Raw genomic sequence first — 14,825 nt, forward strand, 5'->3', positions numbered from 1 at the left:
TATTTAAATTATTGAATAGTCCAGAGAATTCTATTAAAAAGGAATGGTTGGTATGAACAAAAATATTCATTATAAGAAAGATATTATTTTAGAGAAAAATTGTGCAATGATGTGGAAAGATTAAGAAGTAATATTGAATTTTTTAAATGGTTCAAAATTACTGGAAAAATAGATGTTCAAAAGGACTCGTTAAACATGATTGTCAATAAATTAGTATACTAATAATAATAAAGTAGTAGAATCAACAATTATTCCATTAGAAGAAATTACCCTACCAGTAGAAGACAGAGTTGTTACTGCCTTACTTTTTAAATTAGATATAGTAGATATTAAAGGTGATCCTACAAATAAGGATATAAATAAAATACCCCAACAAAATAAATATGTAGTATCTAAACAGATTCTCAAAACCGAGAATAAATTAACTTTTAAAGATAAACCAGTTCTTCTTATCCGGATAAAAGGTTTAAAACTCACCTAACATTTAAATTATCAAAGGATAAAATTCCTATATTAAAAGAAAATTTTAATATCACCAACGACGTTATAGAAGAAAGTAATAAAAAATTAGAATCAAAATCCCCTAATAATAATACATGTTGCAACCATGGAAAAATAAGACATGAACTTAAAAATTGCAGAATCATACATAAGAAAGACATGATAAATCTCTTCAAACTAAGAAAAGAGAATTAAAATAGTTACTCATCAAAAGAAAATCTTAATAGCATATGCAGTAATAAATTAGTTAATCATTGCAAATGAACCAGTACACGTTGCACTTGCAATAATCTTTCTATAAATGTTATGACTAATAGAAACAAAGAGGAATATGTCTTATTTGACATAATCAATCATTTAGAAGATCCACCAAAATATTGTTCTTAATCAACAGTCTAATAAAAAATTAATGAATTCTCTAATATGAAGGAGATGTCAAAAGAATTCAAAAAACAAAAACTTAGAAACAACTATACAGGACTTTCAAATAGAGTTACAATATTTAAAAAAAGCAGCCAAAAAAATTAAGAAGGAATTTAGTAATGAATCACTTGCTCACACTAGTAATTTAACTGCTAATAAAAAACGAGAACCATATCAATTAGAGTTTGGAGAGACATCAAAAATGAGGAAAAATGGTAAAGATATTAGGTCTCAAAAAAATCAATCAAAATTTGGCCAAACTAAAAAAGATAAAGCAAAAAGCTACCACATGCCCATTACATTAGTTATAAATAAAAATTACATAATTCAAAAGTTAGCACTATTTGACACAGGAGCCGATGGAAACTACATCATTGAAGGAATGATCCCCACTAAGTATCTTGAAAAATGTACTACAAAATTATTCTCTACAACAGGTGAAAGATTAAAAATAAATTATAAGCTATACAACGCACACATATGTAATGATGGAATTTGTTTCATAAATGATTTTGTAATAACCAAAGATAGAAATGAATAGATAATTTTAGGTATACGTTTTACAAATCAAATAAAACCTTATACTGCTAAATTAGACGACATCCACTCCACTATTTTGGAGAAAAAATTATTTTGGAGAAAAAAATTATTTTCTCTTATCTAAATAGTTTATCAAAAACAAAAATTGACCTTATAAAAAATAAAATAGTCCTTAAAATCAATTTAATTTCATAACAAATAATTTATTTAAAAGATAAAATAAAAATTAAAAGAATTGAAAATCCTCTTTAAAAAAACCCAGAAGTAGAGGCAAAAATTAAAAATCTACAAGAAGTTATAGCGCAAGAGGTCTGCTCGAATTTTCCTAATGCCTTTTGGTAAAGAAAAAGGCACATAGTTAAATTATTCTATATTGAGGGATTTGACGAATGGATTATTCCAACAAAAGAAAGACCCATTAAAATGAACCATGAATTAATGGAATGCTGTAAAAAGGAAATTAATGATTTATTAGATAAAAAAATTATTCGACCTTCTAAATCACCTTGGAGTAGTTCAACCTTTTATGTTAATAATAGTGCTGAAAAGAAAAGAGGTACCCAAAGACTAGTTATCAATTACAAGCCTCTTAATAAAGTATTAAAATGGATTAGGTATCTGATACCTAACAAACGTGATCTTCTTACAAGAACTTATAAATCTAATATTTATAACAAGTTTGATATGAAATCAGGATTTTAGCAAATACAAATTGTGGAAAAACATAAATATAAAATAACCTTCAATGTTCCTATTGGATAATATGAATGTAATGTAATTCCTTTTGGACTAAAAAATGCTTCCTCTGAATTTCAAAATATAATAAACAATATATTTAATCAATATATTCAAATTTCTATAGTCTATATAGATGATGTTTTAATATTTTTAGAAGACATTGCCCAACATTTTGAATACCTCCAGGTATTTTTAAAAATTGTCAAACAAAATGGGCTAGTAGTTAGTGCTAAGAAGATTAAATTATTTCAAACCTCTATTAGATTTCTCGGTCACGATTTATATCAAGAAACCTATAAACCTATTTGTAGAGCCATAGAGTTCTCCTCTAAATTTCTAGATGAATTAACTGATAAAACTCATATCAAAGATTTTTACAAAATCTCAACTATGTTGCAGATATTATTCCTACTATTAGACAAGTTTGTAAGCCTCTTTATCAACATCTTAAGAAAAATCCAATGCCTTGGAGTATAGAGCACATTAATACCATTCAAAAAATTTAATCAATATTTCAAAGACATCCATGTCTAGGGATACCGCACCCAGAGGCTCTCATGATTGTATAGACTGATGCCTCGGACATAGGATATGGAGGCATCCTTGAACAAAGGATTTCCATAGAATCTACTGAACAATTAGTAAGATTCATATCAGGAATCTAGAATGATACTAAAAAAAATTATTGTACTATTAAAAAGAAAATTTCAGCTATAGCACTATGTATAACTAAATTTCAAGGTGATTTAATAAATAAAGAATTTTTACTAAGAGTAGACTACAAAGCAACCAAAGATATTTTACAAAAATGATGTTACAAATTTAATTTCTAAATAGATATTTGCTAGATGGCAAGCTTTGTTAACAAGTTTTGATTTTCATATAGAATTTATAAGGAGAATTTTCTCTACCAGATTCTTTGACCAGAGTATTTCTTCAAGGAAAAATGAGGAGACCCGTAAAACCCAAAATAAAGATGAAGCCTCCATATAGGCCTTTTTGACCTGAATAAAAAATAAAAAGCCCTTTTAATGATGAAAATAAAAATCTAGATATCAGATTTTTAGTCCTAGTAGAAGTTCCATCTTTGTCAGAGCCTACCACTTCCCTACCATCAAAAGTATCAATGAAACTTCCAGAGGCATACACACAGGCAGTTTCCTCAGTCATACCACAGAAGAAGGAAGAATCGAGTATTCTTGATAAAAAGTGATTAGAGGTAGTAAATCTACAGGTACTACTAATCAGAGCACTTGACAAAAATTATGAAGGCGCGAGAGTAGTTAAAGCCTTGATGTACAAAGTGAGGCAAATAATCCTCTCGATACCCAAAGAAATTAGTGAGTTAATTTTAACAATGTATTTCTACTCTATTAAAGAATATTGAGTCCAATCACTAGTTACTATTTTTCTTAACATAAATGTTTTAAATAAGCAACATATTTTGCGAAATTAATAGCTTTGCCAATTTATTGAACTCAATAAAGATCCATAACAAGGTTAGAAACATTTTGGGTCCTTTAATGTATTTTGCAATAAAAAGAGTTGATAAAATATTTTGCGTAAAAATATTTTGCGTAAAATACAAACTATTAGGTAACATATCTCTACATAGTAAAGGATTTTCATATATTATTAGTCTTTTAAAAAGTTGAATAATTATGGTAAAATAAATCTATGTTTGGTTCTTTCTCACGGACCGAATCCAGCCTTTAAAGACAAAAAATGGAGCTAAAATAGATACTGCAATATCTATTCAAAAGGAAAAACCTAAACATTCAGTAGGAATACATTCAGTGAAAGACAAACAACATATAAAAACATGCTACTTCAAGATGAAAGGCACAATACACAACAATGGTGGACCCCATGGAATCCACCCAAAAACTCATGCCACATCAAGACAAAACAATACAAGTATTCATCTCACAGAGGACCATTGTCCTTGGACATTCAATCTTTAGTCAATATGATAGTTTGCCATTATATCTTAGACCCTAAGAGGATTCTTTCTAGTGTTGAAGGTAGGCCTTGTTGGAGAAGATTTGGGGCCTATTGTTTGAGAATAACAAAATATATGGCATTTGGGACCAGGCTTTTAGAGGTGAGTTTATGAAAGTTGCCATGATTCTGAGGTTACCCTGAGATTTGATGGATGTATTTTTTTTTAGGGTTAAAGATTTGATTTAGTTGATAGATGAGTCTTACAGCTCTAGATATTCTATTCACTCTGGGAAACTAAGATATATAGAGATTTGAATTATTAATGGTAGAGAGATATAGAAAAATTTATTGCTCAGTGATTATGTTGTCAATAAGTGAAGGATGAGTATCAAGACTATGTGAATTACTTTAGAGATTATCCACTCCCGAGTAGAAATAAGAGCAGATTAACTTTGACTTTGTGGGTGGTTTGCCTCACACATCTTATGAATTTGATAGTATTTGGGACATCATGGATCGATTGACTAAGTCTTCCCATTTTATCCCTATTAAGACTTTTTATAGTGTTTTGAGGTTAACTTGTATCTATATTTGAATGGTGTTTCATCTTCCCTGGGTGCCTATGTCTAGTATTTTATATAGAGACGCTATATCAATTTCTATCTTCTGGAGGGAATTTTATGAGGAGTTGGGTATCAGGGTTGATATTAGTATCATTTTTCATTCCCTGAATGAAGGCAATCATTAGAAAAAAATTCATGTTTTTAAGGATGTTCTCTGTACGTAAGTTATAATCTTATGAGGTCAATGGAACTAATTTTGAGCCATGGCAGAGTTTGACTATAACTACAACAACCATTTGAGTATTCATATGGAACCATTTGAGGCGTTGTAAGGTAGAAATTTTGATCTTCGATTAGTTAGTTTGAGACTTTAGATATTAGGCCTTGTGGTACTGATTTGCTTTGTGAGTCTTTGGATCAGGTTTAGGTGATTTAGGATAGTCTACTGGCATTTCAGAGCAGACATAGATTTACATGAACCATTGGATTTGTGCATTGAGATTTAGAGTTTGGGACTAGCTATTTCTTTAAATATCATCCATGAAGGGTATGATGAGGTTTGGAAGAGGGGAAAGCTCATCCCCAGGTCTATCAGACCCATTGAGATAATTCAAACAGGTGTTGAGGTATCCTATTAGTTAGCTTTGCCTTTAGCCATTTCAACCATCTATCTCATTTTCCATGTATCTATGTTCCATTATTATATTTTGGATAAGTCTCGTATACTTCTATGGGACCTAGTTCAATTGGATGAATGGTTGACCTTTATTGAGGAACCGATATCTATCGTAGACATAAATATTAAATGGTTGAATTCTAGAGACATTACTGTGGTTAAGGTTTATTAGAGATGCCATCCAGTCAAGAAGCATGCCTTGGAGATTAAGTTTGAGATACATATCCAGTATCCTACATGTTTAAGCCTTCATGTACTTCTTAGTCCTTTCCTTATACGGATGCTAATCATTTATCGCATTTTATACTTTTTTTTGTACAATATGGTCTCAAGTCTAAATATCAGGTAAACAATCCTTGATGATAATTCTAAGGCTTCATCAGCTCTAGAGTGTCAATTTTAGGCTAGGGGACCTTTGGTATGGGTCTTGAGTCTTTCATACTCACTTTGGGAAATTAGGTGGATTTTAGTTAAAAAAAACACATTAGGAGTGGGACCCATTTTATATCAAAATGACCTCGAATGGAAATTTTGATGGATCCATTGAGTCTAGAATGCTAAATTCGGCAGGGTATGATAGTTCATTTGTGTGCATGGGATTTCGAACCCCATTCTGAGCATTCGATCAAAGTCCGTTATGACTTATCAAATTTGGATTGTGCTAAATTATCTAGTTCATCCACTTTAGTGACATATATACCACTTTAGTTATATTTTTATAGATACATCATCTTATGCAGCTCTAGAATACTTTAGCAAAGGTTAGTCAATAGAGGCTTGGTGACAAAAGTGGCAACATAGCCCATTTACCAGTCATTTAGTTGCTACTGTGGCCCTCATTAGTGATGCATATATATTTAGTGCTTATCATTTCCAAAATTTATTCTAAGTAAAAAGCCACCAGTAGAGATAGTGTGACCTAAAAATCTTTAGGAGATCATCAAATTAAAGCTAGTATTAGCTTGGGCAACGGATTATGATCATTTAAGCATCATTATCCTATAAGTTTTTGACTCAATTTTTTCTAAATTAGTAGTTTAAATTCTCATTTTGTTGAATTATATTGGGACTATTTTAGTCTTATTTGAGCTTGAGATTACGCCCCATTTTTTTGGAAAATAATCGTAAAGCTGATAAATATGTTGTGATAATTTAAATTCTATGATTCTAGAAGCGGGCCTCACATGGGATTTAAAGTTTGATTTCTAACCCAGAGAATTTATACATAATATGGGTATCTTTAGTCTCATATTAATGTATAAACCATTATTTTGATTGAATGATAGTGGTTGAAAGATTTTTGATAGGGAAAACTCCATAGTAGAGGATTAATGTAACACCCTAGTTTCTGGACCTTAGAAAACTTCCTTGACTTCTTGTTTCTAGGCAAGATTCGACTTAGAGAACGAGTCGTACAATTGGGTATAGGTGGTATGTCCAGTCGTATGCTGATCAGTATTGGTTAGTGGGATGGATTTAGTTACTAGAATGGGTACGACCTGGGTGGTACAAGTCGTATCGATGGATACAAGCTGTTTGGTTACTTCACTTTACCCTGAACTTGGTAACTTAGGTTGGATCTTGGTATGAGTGGCACACCATACGCTATAATCTAGGGTAGGAGTCATACATAGGACTCGTACTGGTGATGGTGTTCAAAAATTATGGGATTCTATTACACCAGGGGTTTGATTTATGGGTAATAGTCGTACACATGGAGAATCAGAATTGCACCAAGTCCCTAGCTAGTTTACCACTCAACTGGTCACCCGCGATCATGATAGGATTATTGCCATCGTGGTTGGTCCAGCAGACAAGTATCCCAATTGTGACACCCTTTTTGCGGTCGTGATCGACCTACTAGTCAAGGTACTATGATCGCAAACCATGGTCCGCAATCACGAGCTCTGTATATAAATACTTATTTTTTCTATTTTTACCACTTTTGAGACCTGAAGCTTAGGGTTTTGTGGTTTTGAGCAACTTTCTCCATCTCTAAGATTAGGGCTCTATTGCACTAATTTTAACTAATTTCTTCCATCATTAACATTAATTTCATGTTTTAAACATGAATTAAAGTATGGAATTTAGGGATTTTGGTCCGTAAGGCCTAAAAATGGTAATCCTCCTATTTAATCTCCAATTTCACTCTTTTTTCACTTGAGCAAGTTTCTAATCCTATAATTATCCATTTTCCCTCAACTTCACCTTAAAAAAAACATTGATTATCGATTATTAAATGAATTTTAAAGATTTTACTTTGTAAAGTTTAACTATGTTTTTTCTTTGATTTGGACCTTAATTTTAACTCGATTTTTCTTGGATTTTATGTTGTAGACTAAAAATATTGGGAACACAATTTTAAAATAAAGTTATGATTTTGTCCTTTTTTGAAATCTTATTTCAGAGATCTGTTTTGACCCTCATTTTTAAATAGGCAATATGGATGTTGTTGGCTTTTTTTTACACATAGATTCTATATTTTGATGTTTTAGTTGATTCTAGATCCGTTCGGAGTGTGTAGGGCTTAGGAATCAAAGTGATGCAGACTAGTTTTTGGCTTTTGAGGTAGGTTATGGCTTAACTTCTTTATAAATGGGTTAGATAGTTACTGTTTTATTAAAATTATGTTAAGGGTAGGGGAGCTAATTATTAAAATGGCTTTATTATTGAGTTGTGCCCGTGTGAGGGCCTATATTAATATTATCTAGCAAATTAAAACATTATGTGCTATATACGACCGTGTTAGGTGTTGTATGATATTGTTGGCCTTGTGTATATGAAATTAGTGTATCTTATTTAGTGAAAAAGCCTAATGTGGTATCAATGGAATTTTTTGATGTGTTTCACTTATTTTCCATACGGTTCATGATGAGATACATGGAAGCTTGGAAATATTGAGTGGATTATCGGCTTACATATCGTATATTGATTGGTTATTGGATATTTCTTATTGTAGAATAGTTATGAACATTGCATCATCATCATCATGGCATCACACGCATAATTTCACTTGTTCATTGTATGCTTTACTTGTTTATTGTATTCTTTATATATAATTATTGTTTTTGTATATTGTAGTTGATTAGTGTCGTATGTAATGTATGTGCTATTCAAATACTAAGAATACTAAAAATGTTGGAAATACTTAAAATACTATTTGTGGTAGGGAAACGTTGGTGAATCTGATAGATTTGGATATATTAGACTTTGATTTTATTTTGGAGATGGATTTGCCCCATTTGCGCTATTTGTCTCTTGATTGTAGAACTCGAAGGATCAGTTTTTGATTCTCGAATGAACCGGTGATTGAGTGGGAACATAGTTCTTAGTACCTAATAGAAGGTTTGTTTCTTGTCTAAGAGCCCAAAAATTTATTTCCAATAGGTGTCTATACTATCTTGTTCGGGTTAAGGATTCAACTTCCTAGGGCCCTTCTTTGCAATTTGTTCCTTTTGTCAATGAGTTACCCAAGAGTTACCTGGTGATCTTCATTGTATACCTCCCAATAGGGAAATAGACTTTGGGATTGATCTTTTACCGAATACTCATCCTATATCTATCCCTCTTTATAGAATGGCTCTGGTTGTGTAGAAAAAGCTTAAGAAGTAGTTAAAAGATCTCTTCATAAGGGTTTATTTTCCCTAGTGTTTCTTCATGGGGTGCTCTTGTGTTTTTCGTGTGTAAAAAGAAAGTGTCCTTTCGACTGTGTGTATACTATCGATAATTGAATAAGGTGACAGTGAAGAATAAGTATGCTCTTTCTTGGATTGATGACCTGTTTGACTAGCTTTCGGGTGGTAAGTAATTTTCTAAGATTGCTCTTTGGTTGGGTTATCATCAAGGGAAGTTTAGGGAAGCGGATATCCTTAAGACTATTTTTCGTACCCGGTATGGCCATTATGAATTTTTGGTCATGTTATTCGGTTTGACTAATGCTCCGGTGGCCTTTAAGGATCTTATGAACCAAGTATTCCATTAGTTTTTGGTTTTATTCATCATTGAGTTTATTGATCACATCTTAGTATATTGTAAGAGTGAGGAGGACCATGCCAATCACCTCCGTATAGTGTTGCAGACTCTTAAGGATCAACGGTTGTATGCTAAGTTTTCAATATGTGAGTTCTGGTTGAGCACAGTGACCTTCCTTGGTAATGTTGTTTCTAGTAAGGTGATCATAGTGGATCCAAAAAAAGTTGTGGTGGTTAATAAGTGGCCTAGACCCACGACTATAAAGCACCTTGGGGACCCTATTTTTATCCATTATCAGTCAAATACACTCTCTCAAACTCTCTCATAATTCCTAAGACATGAACACATAGGGTTTCAAAGGAATTGGCAGTTAAAGCATCCAATGAACGATTTTTCTCTGTATTTTGATATCTCAGGCATGTTACTCTTCCCCAAAGTTTATTTTATTAAAATCATGTATTTATAATTGTTATTCATGTGATTGAATTGTGGTTTGTGAATATGGGTTGAGGGTTTTGGATCCTTAATGAATGAATTGTTTTTTTTTCATGGCTTGTATAAATGATTCATGGTTTAAATTAATGGCTTTGAACTAATTGGGGTGCATTGGTGTTGTTAATTGGAATGAGGGTCATGGATTCCCCTAAATTGATGATTTTGAATATAGTATTTTGTATAATATTAACCCATTCTTGTGAAACTTGTTTTGAGCATGAAGGTATGCACATTGAACTATTTTTGGAACCATTGCATGATATGAAGAGGCTATCAAATCATAATGATTTGATTTAATATACAAAGAGAGTCATGTGATCTTAGGCGTATTTATATGTCCAAGCACAAATATTCATCCACAATAGTCCTAGTTTTATGAGCTATAATGTGTATTTTTATTATGTTTAGTGTATAATTGCATGATATGAGCTAATGGACATGATTAGTGATGCAAGATGAATTATTGATGTGTTTTTGCAAAATTTGATGCACAATGGGAAGCACATGATGATTGACGTGGTGAGTTGATTAGTTGGAGTATTATGGACACTGGAAGGAGTCGAAAAACATGTTCGAAGAGTTGGAATTAGTAGCGGACCAACGAGCTGAATGGAATGGAATTTTTGCCTTAGAAAAATCTGTGAATACAATTTCCAGTGAGGGCATGCGATTAGCTTGCGTCTCATTCCCTATTTTAGGGGTTCCAGTACTTCACATAATTCTTGAAGACAAATTCTAGTAGGAGCATGCTATTCATGTTGCATGCTCTAGTACATGGAATCTGTGCCTTTACCGAATTTTTAAAGACAAATACTAGTTGTAGTATGCGATTAGCTTGCGTCGTATGCTCCACTTCAGGGGTCTATTACCTTAGAATAATTTAAAAAGCTAAATTTCAGTGTGTGCAAGCATTTAGCAGGCAACACACGCTCCATTGGTATGGAGTACATCGTGTATCGCATGCTCTAGTGCTCCGAGATGAAGTATGTGACGCATGTTAACGTCCACCCTAAGGTAAATTTTGGCCCAATATAAAAGAAAAATGTGAGTAAGATTTCAAGGACTCTTCGCAAGCATAGCAGCGATGGAAAAGGATAAAATTCACTCTTCTAGGGTTCTTAGAGATGCTTTTGAACTTCTTTACTTTAAGATTTTATCTTGGTATGATTAATTACTTATTTTGGATGTTGAATTTAAATATGAGTGGCTAAACACCCTTTTTTTGTGATTGAGGCCAAGAACATGATTACTCTTTGCTATTTTTTATCATAGTTTCTTTTTGGATTATCATTTGGGTTGTTCCTAATTTCTTGAGCTTACTATTTTGATAAGTGGACACCATTGAAATAAATCTATATTTCTATTCAAATTCGGTAGGAGAATCGTGGGATAGAATGAATAAATTAAGAACCAAGATTCTTATTCTTTTGTGAAATAAAGGGTTTGAATTAGCATCTAGGATAGGGATTTACCTAAAAGCTTTTCTTGATTCAATTACAAGAAGATAACTTTATGAATCTAGATGAATGGTTGCATCTCTGTGGGAGTTGAAGTTTCAATATTCAATAGATAGAAGATTTTAGGGCGAGAGACCAAGATCATAGCATAAACCTTGAGAATCAGCAACCTAATAACTAATTAGACTACGACAAGAGTAAAGATTTGTATGATTGTTCGAAATGCCTCAACCCTGAAATTCTCATAATTACTGTTTACAACCTTGCGTGATTTGTGATGGTCACAAATTGCTGTTTCTTATTTATTAATTTACATTTTCATTGTTAAATTCCAAATCACAACACTTAATACCTCATTTCCTAAAACTAAAAGTTGGTTGAATTTATATTTTCTTAGTCCTCGTGGAAACGAGATGTGACTATATAAGTCACTATATTATTTGTATGATCGTGTGCACTTGCATGTGCGTTTGAGTCGTAACAAGTTTTTGACGCTGTTGCCGGGGACTATTATAATTAGTAAATTACAAAATTTTTGGTTTCTCATAATAAGTTTAAGTGTTAACAACTTGATCTTAGCGGCTAAAATTTTTGCAGGATTAGCTAACTACAGGACTGACGAGAGATAAAGAGTTAGTAGAGCCTTTTACAAAAGCATAACTGATATTTCAACAAAGGTGAATAGCTCAATATCCCAATCAACACGTTCAAATGGCTCATCCAGTTGATCCAAATGACCTTATCAATCATAATGCCTGAAATGTCCCAGCTTCAGTTATTCCAGTTGTTCCTACTCATCCGACTGCTAGACCTGTTCATGAAGTAGAAATCCCACTCACAAACGATGTGACTAACAGTATTCTCAAGCCCAAGCTAGGTGGTCTATTTGAATTAAAGTAGAATATGATGCAATTATTGAATTCTGTGAGGCAATTTTCTGGACTTTGACATGAAGACCCGCAGCAACACATACAGACCTTCCTAGAAATAAGTGATACTTATATTCCTGAAGGGGTAAATACTGATTATGTCAGATTGACACTCTTTTCTATTTGTCTAATTGGGTAAGCAAAGAGGTGGTTGCATACTGAACCACCACTCTCAATCACTTCATGGGAAAATATAGCTCAGAAGTTACATATTTGATTCTTTCCATTAAGGAAGACTGCACGATTTATAAGTGAGATTATGAGTTTCAGACAGAATGAATGAGAGAATCTTTACCAAGCTTGGAAGATATTTAAGGGTATGCTTAAAAATTTCCCTCGCTATCATCAGTCTAATGATGTTCTTATTCATACTTTGATTGATGGGTTAGAACCAGATACCAAGATTCTCTTGGATTCAGCGACAGATGGATAATCTCTTGAGAAGACTTATAATGAATTGTACACATTGTTGAATAGGATTTAACAAGAGAATCCTGATTAGCATGCTGATTCAAGGAGTTCTCCTAAGAAGGTTGTAGGGGTATTGTATTACATTACTACAATACAAAGACAGATTGCAGCAATGTAAAATTATATGATTACACATCTTAATAACAAAAATTTGGGGGTTCCACAAGCAGCAACTACAACTAATGCAGTTCAATAGGCAAATTCTTAGTGTGAGGTTTGTAGAAGTAGTGAACATGCAACAGATGCTTGGGGTGAAATGAATGATGTGTGAAGGTAATGAAGTGGAAATTGTGTTACTAAAATGTGAGTTCAATTAAAGATTGACATGTATTAAAGCGCTTAGGGAGATTAGTCATTATTTCCAAAATAGTTCTACCCGGCCCTTAGCCTACATTATAACCACGGAAGACCTAATTGATCCTGTGTTTCAATATTTGACTATTAGTGGAGTAGTACACTAAGGGAAATCCTATGGTTAGTTTTATATCATGTAGAAATTCTTTGTTGAGAGTGACTAGTTGAATATTGATACTCTCCCCATGAGAAATATTGAAAAATTGCGAGTGATATGTGAAACTTTCTTGTTGTGAAGGTGCATGCGGATGAAAGTCTAGATTACTTATTGTTTTTTGATTGAGTTATTTGGGTAAGTTTGCTAATGAATCGGATGCCACTATTGAGATGATGTGATTTGAAACACTTTATTCATGTGAATGAAAGTATTTTTAACATGTTTTAAAATGAGTTATTGCTATAAGTTCTAAGTGCCCAGTGCAAGCATAGCTTTTAGGTTGTGATGTGAAGCTTAATTAGGTATTATGTTGCGATTGTTCGTGGATGAACAAGGTTCACAGTGTAGGGTGGTGATCTTGGGAGTATTTATATGTCTAAGCACTAATTTTCATCCACAATAGTCCTAGTTTTATGAGCTAAAATGTGTATGTTTATTGTCTTTAGTGTACAATTGCAGGATATGAGCTAATGGACATAATTAGTGATGCAGGATGAGTTATTAATACATTTTTTCTAAATTTAATTCACAATGAGAAGCCCATGAAGATTGACGCAGTGAGTTGATTAGTTGGAGTATTGCGGACACTAGAAGGAGTCGAAAAACATGTCCGATGAGTTGGATTTGGTAGCGGAGCATTGAGCTGAAAGGACTAGAATTTTTTCCTTAGAAAAATCTGTGAATTCAATTTCCAGTGAGGGCATAAGATTAGAGTGCGTCGCATGCCCTATTTCAGGGGTTCAAGGACTTAATGTAATTCTTGGTGACAAATTCCAGTGGGAGAATGCGATTTGCGTGCGTCACATGCTCTAATATAGGGGTTCTATGCCTTAGCCTAATTTTCAGATAAAAATTCTAGTGGGAGCATGCGATTAGCATGCGTTCTATGCTCCACTTCAAGGGTCCATTGCCTTAGAATAATTTAAAGATCTAAACTCTAGTGTGTGCGTGCGTTTAGCAGGCGATGCACGCTCCACTGCTACGGAGTACATTATGCAACTCACGCTCTAATTTTCTAAGATGAAGCATGTGACGTATGCTAGATTCCACCCCAAGGCAAATTTTGGCCCAGTATAAAAGGAAAACATGAGTAAGATTTCAAGGAGTCTTGGCAAGCATAGCAGCGACAGAAAAGCATAAAATTCTCTCTTCTAGGGTTCTTAGTAATTCTTTTAAACTTCTTTACTTCAAATTTCATCTTAGTATGATTAATTGTTTATTTTGGATGTTGAATTCAAACATGAGTGGCTAAACACCCTTGTTCTAGGGTTGAGGCCTAGAACATGATTACTCTTTGCTATTTTTTATCGTAGTTTCTTTTTGGATTATCATTTGGGTTGTTCTTAGTTTCTTGAGCTTACTATTTTGATGAGTGGCCACCATTGAAATAAATTTGTATTTATATGCGAATTTGGAAGGATAATCGTAGGATAGAACAAAGAAATTAAGAAGCAAGATTCTTATCCTTTTATTAAATAAAGGATTTGAATTGGCATCTAGGATAGGGATATACCAAGAAGCCTTTCTTAGTTCAACTGCAAGAAGATAACTTTATGAATCTAGATAAATAGTTGTATCTCTATGGGAGTTGTAGTTGCAATATTC

General features: G+C 32.9%; 1 non-coding gene across 1 annotated transcript; it reads right to left on the bottom strand.

Annotated features, from left to right (window-relative positions):
• Nucleotides 1-12,479: 12,479 nt before the first annotated feature.
• Nucleotides 12,480-12,586, bottom strand: LOC124886272. Its single transcript, XR_007043358.1, has one exon. It is a non-coding gene; the product is annotated as a small nucleolar RNA R71 (small nucleolar RNA).
• Nucleotides 12,587-14,825: the final 2,239 nt, after the last annotated feature.

Source organism: Capsicum annuum, chromosome 7, assembly GCF_002878395.1.
Source record: "Capsicum annuum cultivar UCD-10X-F1 chromosome 7, UCD10Xv1.1, whole genome shotgun sequence".
NCBI classification, from domain to species: Eukaryota; Viridiplantae; Streptophyta; class Magnoliopsida; order Solanales; family Solanaceae; genus Capsicum; species Capsicum annuum.